Here is an 11,050-nt window from a genome sequence, read left to right as displayed (position 1 = left end):
TGCCTTTAATCTCACCCAGAGACAGCGCCCCACCCACCATAGGGATAAGAATAAGCTCCACCTACCAGTGGGCAGGAACCAGTCCCTCCCAGCAGGAAGCCTACAGCAAGCCTCTATACCAACTTCGGCCACAAGGGGAACAGACATCAGAAGCAAGAGAGGCTACAATTCCATTTTCTTCAAAAAGGAAACCACACCAAAAATCTATACAAAATGAAAAAGCAGAGAATTATGACTCAGATAAGGGAGCAAGAAAAAAAAAAAAGAAAAATAGCTAAGAAATCTGGAGATTATCAACCTCCATAAAAAGACTGATGATAGTGAAGATGATTCAAAATCTTGGAAATAAACTGGAGGCAAAGATTGATAAAATTACAGGACACATTTTTAATAAAAACCCTTCAGAAAGTGGGCATAGAGGGAACCTATCTCAACATTATAAAGGCCATATATGACAAACCCACAACTAACGTCATTCTCAATGGTGAAAAGCTCAAAGAATTCCCACTGAGATCAGGAACACAACAAGGATGTCCGCTGTCGTCACTACTATTCAACATAGCTTTGGAAGTCCTAGCCACAGCAGTTGGAGAATAAAAAGAAATAAAAAGAATCCAGGAGATCCTGTCGTGGCTCAGCAGAAATGAATCTGACTAGCATCCATGAAGATGCAGGTTTGATCCCTGGCCTTGCTCAGTGGGTTAAGTATCTAGTGTTGCTGTGAGTTGTGATATAGGTTGCAGATGCAGCTCAGATCTGGCATGGCTGTGGCTGTGGCACAGGCCAGTGGCTACAGCTGTGATTCCACTCCTAGCCTGGGAACCTCCATATGCCTCAGGTGTGGCCCTAAAACACACACACATATACACACACACACACGAAATAAAAGGAATCCAGATTGGAAAGGAAGAAGTAAAACTATCACTGTTTGCAGATGATATGATACTATACCTAGAGAATTCTAAAGACTCTACCAGAAAGCTATTAGAACTCTTCCATGAATTTGGCAAAGTTGCAGGATACAAAATTAATACACAGAAATCGACTGCATTTCTATATACTAACAACAAAATATCAGAAGGAGAAATTATGGAAACAATGCCACTTACCATCACATCAAGAACAATAAGATACCTAGGAATAAACCTACCTAAAGAGACAAAAGACTTGTAGTCTGAAAGCTATAAGATGCTGATGAAAGAAATTAAAGATGACACAAACAGATGGAAAGACATACCATGCTCTTGGATTGGAAGAATCAATGTTGTTACAATGGCTGTACTACCCAAGGCAATCTACAGATTCATGCAATACCTATGAAATTACCAAGGACTTTTTTTTAGGGCCACACCCATGGCTTATGGAGGTTCCTGAGCTAGGGGTCAAATTGGAGCTATAATTTGCCACAGCCACAGCAATGTGGGATCCCAGCTGCAGCTGCAACCTACACCACAGCTCATGGCAATGCTGGATCCTTAACCCACTGAGCAAGGCCAGGGATCAAACCCATGTCCTCATGGGTACCAGTTGGGTTCATTAACCAGTGAGCCACCATGGGAACTCCTGATATTACCAAAGACATTTTTCACATAACTAAAACAAAATTAAAGCTTGTTTGGAGCTCAAAAATACCCAGAATTTCAAAGCCATCCTGAGGAAGAAAAATGGAGCTGGAGGAGTAAGGCTCCCTGACCTCAGACTATACTACAAAGCTACAGTCATCAAAATCATATTGTACTGGCATAGAAACAGAAATATAGATCAGTGGACCAGGAGAGAAAGCCTAGAATTAAACACATGCACCTACAGTCAACTAATCTATGACAAAGGAGGCAAGAATATACAATGGAGAAAAGACATTTCCTTCAATAAGTGGTGCTGGGAAAACTGGACAGCTACATGGAAAAGAATGAAATTAGAACACTTCCTAACACCATATACAAAAATAAACTCAAAATGGATTAAAGACCTAAATATAGGATTCTTAGAGGAAAACATAGGCAGAACACTCTCCAACATAAACCACAGCAATATCTTTTCAGATCCACCTCTTAGAGTAATGACAAAAATAAAAATAAAGAAATGGGACCTAATTAAACTTAAAAGTTTCTGCACAGCAAAGGAAACCCTAAACAAAATGAAAAGACAACCCACAGAATGGGAGAAAATACTTGCAAATGAATCAGCTGACAAGGGATTAATCTCCAAGATATATAAACATAAAAATGTTCAACATTGCTAATTATTAGAGAAATGCAAATCAAAAGTACTATGAGGTACCACCTTACACCAGACAGCATGACTATCATCAAAATGTCTACAAATAATAAATGCTGAGGATATAGAGGAAAGGGAACCCTTTCACTGTTGGTGGGAATGTAAATTGATGCAACCACTATTGAAAATAGTAGGAGATTCCTCAAAAAACTAAAAATAGAATTAGCATTTGATCCAGCAATCCCACTCCTGGGCATCTATCCAGAGAAAACCATGATTTGGAAAGATACACATACTCCAGTGTTCATTGCAACACTATATATACAGTAGCCAGGATATGGAAGCAACCTAAATGTCCATTCACCTAGGAGTGGATCAAGAAGATGTGGTCCATATACACAATGGAATATTACTCAGCCACAAAAAGGAGTGAAATAATGGCATTTGCAGCAGCATGGATGGACCTAGAAATTATCATGCTAGGTGAAGTTAGACAGTGAGACACCAGCATCATATGCTATCACTTAATATGTGGAATCTAAAAAGGGGGTACAGTGAACTTCTTTGCAGAACAGATACTGACTCACAGACTTTGAAAAGCTTATGGTTTGTAAAGGAGACGGGTTGGGTGGAGGGGATGGGTTGGGGGTTTGGGATGGAAGTGCTATAAAATTGGGTTGCGGTGATCATTGTAAAACTGTAAATGTAATAAAATTCATTTGAGTTAAATAAACATTATCAAGTGGGTGGTTTTGATAATTGAGAGTATATTTGTATTGTATATGTAATAGCAATTTGAGATAGATAAAATGGTACTTAGCTTTTATATAATCAAAGTCAGATTTATAAGAATTTAAGTGTAAGTTCATAAACATACTTGTTATCAACAGCTTGATTTAAGTTAACACTCTTCTCTCCCTGTAAGCTAAACATTTTATCAAATAATAAATCATAATTTATCCCTAAGTTGATTTCTTATTCCAGTGAAATGGAATTCAGATTTGAATCTATGCCAGGGTATGACAGAAATGCTATCCCTGGGAGTTCCCGTCGTGGCGCAGTGGTTAACGAATCCGACTAGGAACCATGAGGTTGAGGGTTCGGTCCCTGCCCTTGCTCAGTGGGTTAATGATCCGGCGTTGCGGTGAGCTGTGGTGTAGGTTGCAGACGCGGCTTGGATCCCGCGTTGCTGTGGCTCTGGCGTAGGCCGGTGGCTACAGCTCCGATTCAACCCCTAGCCTGGGAACCTCCATATGCTGTGGGAGTGGCCCAAGAAATAGCAACAACAACAAAAAGACAAAAGACAAAAAAAAAAAAAAAAAAAAAAAAAAAAAGAAATGCTATCCCTGTTTATCTTACCCATGCCCTTTTAGCATTGTCTATAGCTGTAGTGCATGGTAGAAATACAATGCAAGTCACTTATGTATGTAATTTAAATTTTCCAGTAGCCACATTTAAGAGTAAAAAGAAACAGGTGAGATTAAGTTAGTAAATATATGAGAAAAAAAGAAATTTTCGTTGTCTTATAATCATTAATGACATTTAATCAGCCATAACAAATTTTCCTAGGAAAAAGACAAAGACCAGAATTCAAATTGTCTCATATGAAATCATTCAGAGCATAGAGAGAAGGAATGTTTTCCAATAAATTCTAAATACTAAAATCTAAAAAAATCAGTCTTGTTCATGAACATATATGTAAGTGTTCTAAACAAAATATTAGAAAATACCCAGCACAGTGTAAAAAATTTCATTCATTGTGACCAATTAGGATTTATTCCAATGATGCAATAGTGTTTTAATACTAGAAAATCAAGGAGTTCCTTTTGTGGCTCAGCAGTAATGAGTATGACTAGTACCATAAGGACACAAGTTTAATCTCTGCCCTTGCTTTGTGGGTTAAAGATCCAGCGTTGCTGTGAGCTGTGGTGTAAGTCACAGACATGGCTTGGATCTGGTGTTGCTGTGGCTGTGGTATAAGCCAGCAACTGTAGCTCAGATTTGACCCCTAGCCTGGGAATTTCCATATGCTGCAGGTGTGGCTCTAAAAAAAGACAAAAAAAAAAAAGAGAACATTGATTAATGCAGTGAATTACAATAAGAAATTAGGAGTTCTTCTGTGGTGCAGTGGGTTAAGGACCTGATGTCATCGCAGCAACTTGGGTTGCTACTGTGGTGTGGGTGAGATCCCTGGCCCAGGAACTTCTACATGCCAACATGCCAAATGTATGGCCAAGAAAAAAAAAAAAAAAAAGAAGAAAGAGCATGTGATCATTTTAGTTGAAACAGAAAATATGGATTTGATAAAATTCATAATTATTTATACTAAAACTCCTAGCAAATTGCAAGTAGAAGAGAACCTCTTTAACCTGATAAAAATCTACTTATTTAAAATCTAAAGCAAGCATCATTTTCCATGGGGGAATGCTATAGAACTATTCTCTTGCAATCATTACTAGACAAAATTTCCTGCTGGTATGTTTCCTAATTCACGTTATAATAGAAGTCCAAGCCATCCTAGAAATAATGATTATAATGGAAGAAATATAATTTGCCACTTGTCCCAAAGATGTAGTTGTCTATGTAGAGATTCCATCCCCACCTCCCTACAGAAGTACACATAAATTTATAGAATGGAGTAGTTAAAGATAGATACTGGGTAATATTAAAATCAATTTGCCTTTCTATACATGAGCAATAAAGATATAGAAAATATAATTTAAAAATGTTTGTAATAGCAACAAGTGAATGTGTAATTCTTATCAAAATTACACTATGAAAACAATTTCAATAAAAACATCCAATAGGACTTATAAGGAAATGGGAAAAATTAAAATTTTTCATGGAAAAAAACTTACATGAAAGCACAAACAGCCAAGAGTAGAGAAAAATTCTTCAAGTGAAAGTGGGAAGATATGCTTTATCAGGGGTCAAGATGCATTATAATCCACGGAAAATAAGACAGTGGTCTTGGCACAGGGATAGACCAATAGATAACAGAAATTTGGTAGTCTAGAAACAGCACAGTGAAGGCGTGGATACTTCATAGATGATGAGATGGCACTGAGCATCAGTGGAGAAAATGTGTGCTGTTCCACAAATAACCCCCCACCCAACCATCCATCTCTCTCTCTCTCTGTACCTGTGTGTGTGTGTATAAACTATGTATGCACTAATTTAAACGTGAAAGGAAAACTTAAAAATATAGAATAATTCCATTAAGGCCTTCCAGTAGGAAAGGATTGCTTTCTCTCTCTCTCTCTTTTTTTTTTTCAGACTGCACCTGTGGCATATGGAAGTTCCTGGTCTAGTGGTAGAATTGGAGCTGTAGCTGCTGGCCTACATCATGGCCACAGCAACACCAGATCTGAGCTGCATCTGTGACCTATACCACAGTTCATAGCAACGCTGCATCCCCAACCCACTGAGTGAGGCCAGGGATTGAACCTGTGTCCTCATGGTTACTAGTCAGATTCATTTCCACTGAGCCACAAGGGGAACTCTGGAAAGGATTTCTTAACATATAAAGTGCAAGCCATAAAAGAGAAGCTTGATAAATTTGATTCCATTAATATTATGAACTTCTTTTCATCAAAAGATACAATAAATGCAGTTTACATACTGAGAGTTTTTTTTTGTCATATATAAAATTGAAAAAGGAGATTACTCCAAAATACAATGTTTTTATAAAGTAGTAAACCAATAAAAATAGGCAAAATGTAAAAAAATTCACAGTAGAAGAAATAATTAGAAAAGTAGACAAAAGATAGAAACAAGTATTTCACAGAAGAGGAAATATAAATTTTCAATAAAATACATAAAATGCCTTTATTTTGTACAGCTATATATTTTAATACATAAAAGATGCTTAAATTCATAATAACCAGTGAAAGGAATATTGATAGTCAATGAAATACCAGTTACACTCAATACATTGGTAAATAGTCAAAGGATGAAAATAGAAAATTTTAACAAGATGGACAACAAGGACACTGTGAAACTATAAAGAGCATAAGTTGATATAACAATTTGGTGTTATTTTGTAAATTGAACACGAGCACATTCAGTCTTAGCATATGCACCAGGGAAGTGTTTGCCCATTTTGTCCAAGGAATCCTGTATAAGTAGCATTATTAAAAATAGTGAAAATAAAAACCTGCAAGCAAGCCAAACATTTATTGCTGAAAAAATACATAATGGAATTGTCCAGTGTCTGTGAATTGGATATTGCATTGCAGTTTAAATGAATGAATTTGAACTACATATGTCAGAAAGATTGACTCCTTGACAGCTAATACATTTATAAAAGAAGTATATTATATCTGGAAGCTAATATACAGCACAAATGAACCTTTCTACAGAAAAGAAAATCATAGACTTGAGGTCGCCAAGGGAGAGGGGAAGGGGGTGGGGTGGAGGGGGAGCTTGGGGTTAATAGATGCAGACTCTTGCCTTTGGAATGGATTAACAATGAGATCCTGCTGTGTAACCCTGGGAACTATGTCCAGTCACATACGATGGAGCCTGATAATGTGAGAAAAAAGAATGTATACATTATGTGTAACTGGGTCATCATGCTGTGTAGTAGAAAATTGACAGAACACTGTAAACCAGCTATAATGGAAAAAAATGAAAATAATTATAAAAAAATAAAAGAAGTGAGTCACAAATATGCAGTGTGATTCTATAATATAAAATTCAATAAATATGTTAATGGAACTATAAAGAAAGGCAGGAAGATAGAATGGACAGAAGCAGGCAGGGAGCCTCAAAGTTATGGGTGATGGTCTAGTTAAGTTGGATGATGGGATCATAGGTGTTTGTTTCTCTATTTTGTTTCATAAAACTCCATCTGGAGTAATCTATATCTGTCACAAATATTTGCGTGCTACAAACATTTCATAATATATTTTCCTACTCTCCCTAGTTTTGCTGTCCCATAATTTCTCCTCCTTGTCTTGTTTTTTAAGCATAATGTGTGAATATTATTCCTTCAAGGTCCATATAGAACTGCCTGAAAATGATAATTTTTATAAGGAAGCTAACTAAATTAAATGCTGTTCCATTCAAACGTTGGAGAATATGCAGCTATTATGAAGAATGATTAATATCTATACATACTGATAAATTCTCTAGTATCTATTGTAATGTGAAAAATATACAAAGCAGAGATATAATACACTCCATGTATATGGAAAATATGTTTATCATGCTAAGGATGTTTCAGAAACTGTAGTGTTTGTCTCCAAGTAGCAGGAATAGGTGGCTGGGAAACAGAAAAGAGAAGAAAATCAACTTTCCACTATATGCAGTTTGGGTTTTTGAGTTCTGTACTGCATACATGTGCTGTTTACCAAAAAGGAAATAAAGATGTCTTTTTTTAGCGTTGGTGTGAAAACACAAAGCAGCAGCAGCAGCAGCAGAGACATTGAGGCAAGAATATGAATTAGTTTGGGAAAGGGTGGGGGTTGAGAAATCAGGGAGTGGACCTTCAGTGTCTGGAATGATCTGTGACTGAAGAACAATCTCGTTCTGGTCTGGATGCTAAGCTGGAAGTAAAGGTTAATAACTGAGCCAAATAATTCATAGGTTATTCAAAAATGTTCCCTTATTTGGCCGTGAAATCTGTGAGATTTTCCTTGTTCTCTACGACCTAACGCCTACACCGATGAAGACTCTCATGAGTTTCTAGCATAGTCTACAGTTGACTGTGGTCTGAAAACTTGGCTGTGCACCAGATTCTCCAACGGTCTTAAAAATGCAGAACGGTGTGGTCCCTCCCTGGAATCAAGAATTAGAATTTCCACTGCTGAGGTCCAAAACCCCACTGGATTGCAGGTTTTAAAGGCAGGTAATGGGCAGGGAGGGAAGACTGGCTTAGTACCAGGAAAATTCAGTGAGGGAAGTGAGACACCTATTCTAAAATTGGATCTCTTTTCCCCACCATCTTTCCGTGAAGGACTGCGAGCGCAGTCTCAGAAGAGCTCTGTGTGCTTCTAGCCAGAACATTATTCTGAAAAAAATAATAATAAAAGCGACCATTTATTAAACACATATTTTATTCCGCTACTGTGCTAGGAGTTTTAGATCTGTTTACTTTAATCCTCACAGCGGTTCATGGGGGAAGCGACATCTGTTTTACAGATAAGCATCTAAAGTGAGAAAAGTGAGATAACTGCCCAAAGCCAGGAGAGCAATAGATCCACATCTTAATTACTCTGCTCCCCGGCCTTTACATCTCAGAATACTGTGGGCTCAAAATAAATCTTAGACTCTGGGAAGCTGCTGGGGATGGATTTGGAGGGTCAGGAAACTTTCTGGCTGCGTACTTCCTCCGTGGGGGCGCCTTCTTGCAAAGGCTTAAGTCTTGAATTTTAGTTCATTAGTGTCCTGTCTTAGACTCCAGAGCAGTGCTTCTGCAGACTACCACTGTATTCATACCTGTCACTTTACCTTACAGTGGTCTGCTAGCAAAAGGAGGAGGACATTTATTTTGCAGGGAAGCACGTGTTCATTGGTAAGAGTTCTGAGCTACCCCCTTCCCCTCCCCGGACCCCTGCACATCCAACTAGGAAAATTCTAGGGTTAGTCTATTTGAAAAACTGAGGCTCCATAGACTCATCATCTCTAAAACCCCCTGTTTTTCTTGGTAACCTCTCAAGATGTAAGCACTTCTGGGTCTCTATATCCTCTTCTGTTTTCTCATCCCAATAAGTTCTGCTCATCTCTCCTATCACAGCTTTTCTGTTGTTTCCAAAAATTGTCATTATGACCCCAGCCTGTCCATTCTTTGATCTTTAGATCTTTGAAATTGTCATGGAATATTTTTTCCACCTCTCTATTTTAACTAAAACTTGGATTTTCATTGAGCACAGCATTTTGCCTATAATTCCTTAGAGACAGTTCATTCTCCTGCAAACGAAAAACTTCGTAACTTCTATACAATTCTATATATAATATGTATACAATACATATTGTTGTATACAATATATACAATACAATATATTCAAGTGGATACAACTTCTATGCACTTCTCTACTATTGTTCCAATGCCTTTCCATGAAACATTGTGCTTTCTGAGGCTCACGACCTCCAGCTAGACATCCTCTAACTTATCTCATTGCTGTCACCACTGTGCTTCTTGTTATCCTATATTATTCATTGGAGATTTAAAAACCGGGGAACTTCTGGCTGTGTACTTCCTCCGTGGGGTGCTTTCTTGCAAAGGCTTAAGTCTTGAATTTCAGTTCATTAGTGTCCTGTCTTAGACTAGGTCTAAGAGGTCACTTTTTTCTCCTCCCTGAATCCTGTCGAATCATCCAAAATGTCTCCAGTGTTTATGTGGTTGACACATTGTGCACCCTAATTTCTTAGTTCCTAACCTCCTTATCCTGAGAGACCGTGGTTTTCCTTTCATTTAAGCCATTGTCTCCCACTCGACTTTGTTGTAAGGAATGGTCATAACCTTGAAATCTTAAATTTAAAGAACCCTCTTCATGAGATATCACTGCAGAGACTTTTTGTATTTCTGACTCCATCATGCCCAAATCCCAATCTGTCGGCATTTAAATGTCTGCTTTTTCTTCATTTAATTTCAGATGTGAAGTGTTTGTGATGCCTCTTTTTTTTTTTTAAAGTGAAGAAATTTATTATAGATTGTTGAGAATAAAGGTCTGAAGCTTGAGGGAAGAGGTCTGAAATTGAGATACAGATTTGAGAATTTTGGGAATTTAGATAATAACTGGAGGCCGTGGGGGCGGGGATGAGATCTCCGGTAGAATGAGAAGGTGAGAGAGGACACACAAGACAGGACATTGCAAGTGATGAAAGTTGGTTGGCTCTATCAATATACAGTTTTGGTTCTTTGGATAATCAGCATCTTCATTTCCTCTTGGAGAATTATCTCTTTCTCCATTGTGCTCATTCTTGGTGTGTTGAAAATCAATTACTTTGCTCTGTGCTAGCTGCAGAATGAGATTAAAATCTTCTCCGTTATTACATCTCAAGTAGAATGGTACAAGGACAGGAAAATCTAAAAAAAAAAAAAATAGTTGGAGAGTATTTACTTTAGATCAGGCAATCTGGTGATATTCTCAGTTCTTGTAGCTCAGATCCCTAAGACTGGCTTGGTGTCCCATCCTTTTATAAATAAACCTGGTTCTTAAGCCTGTACTTAGAGCCAGGCAGTTACAGATACGGTTCCAACAAATTCTGTTCTCGTTTAACATGGCCAGAGCTAGGTTTTTTTTTTTTTTCTTCTTCTTGCCATCCAAGAACTCAGTTATACTAAGGAAAAGAACATTCATGGGATGTGCATTTTTATTTAGGATCCTTAGAAGAAACTCCAGATGGGATAGAACAACGTCTAAGTATTATTCAAGATATTTCAAAAGACAAGAAATTGTTTAAAAAAGAGAAATAATATTTCAATCTGGGAATTACTATGAATATTAGGCAATTGAACTATTTTATTGGTTTTGTTAATCAAGGGAATAAATGAAAAACATATAAATAAACTTTGAAAGAGCTGTTGCTGTACCAGTTTTATGATTTTAATTGTTTACCAGTTTTTGTTTTTAAATGAATTCCTTCTTATAGACCACTTTATTTTGTTTCCATTTTTATAACCTTTCCTTTGAACACATAACTATTTTATATTCACTTTTCCTAGACTATCAAAATGTGTAAGCTGTGCATTTGTCCGTGTGTAAAGCTTTATTATTCCATAGTTTTAGTATTTTTGTTATTGCCACTTTAAAGCTGTTCTCTTTTAGTTTTGAGCTTCTCTTTGACCCAGAGGATCTTTAGGAATGAGTTTTAGGGATTTTTTTTG

This window comes from Sus scrofa, chromosome 17 (assembly GCF_000003025.6).
Source record: "Sus scrofa isolate TJ Tabasco breed Duroc chromosome 17, Sscrofa11.1, whole genome shotgun sequence".
NCBI lineage: Eukaryota > Metazoa > Chordata > Mammalia > Artiodactyla > Suidae > Sus > Sus scrofa.
Note: the sequence above shows the minus strand (reverse complement) of the source record.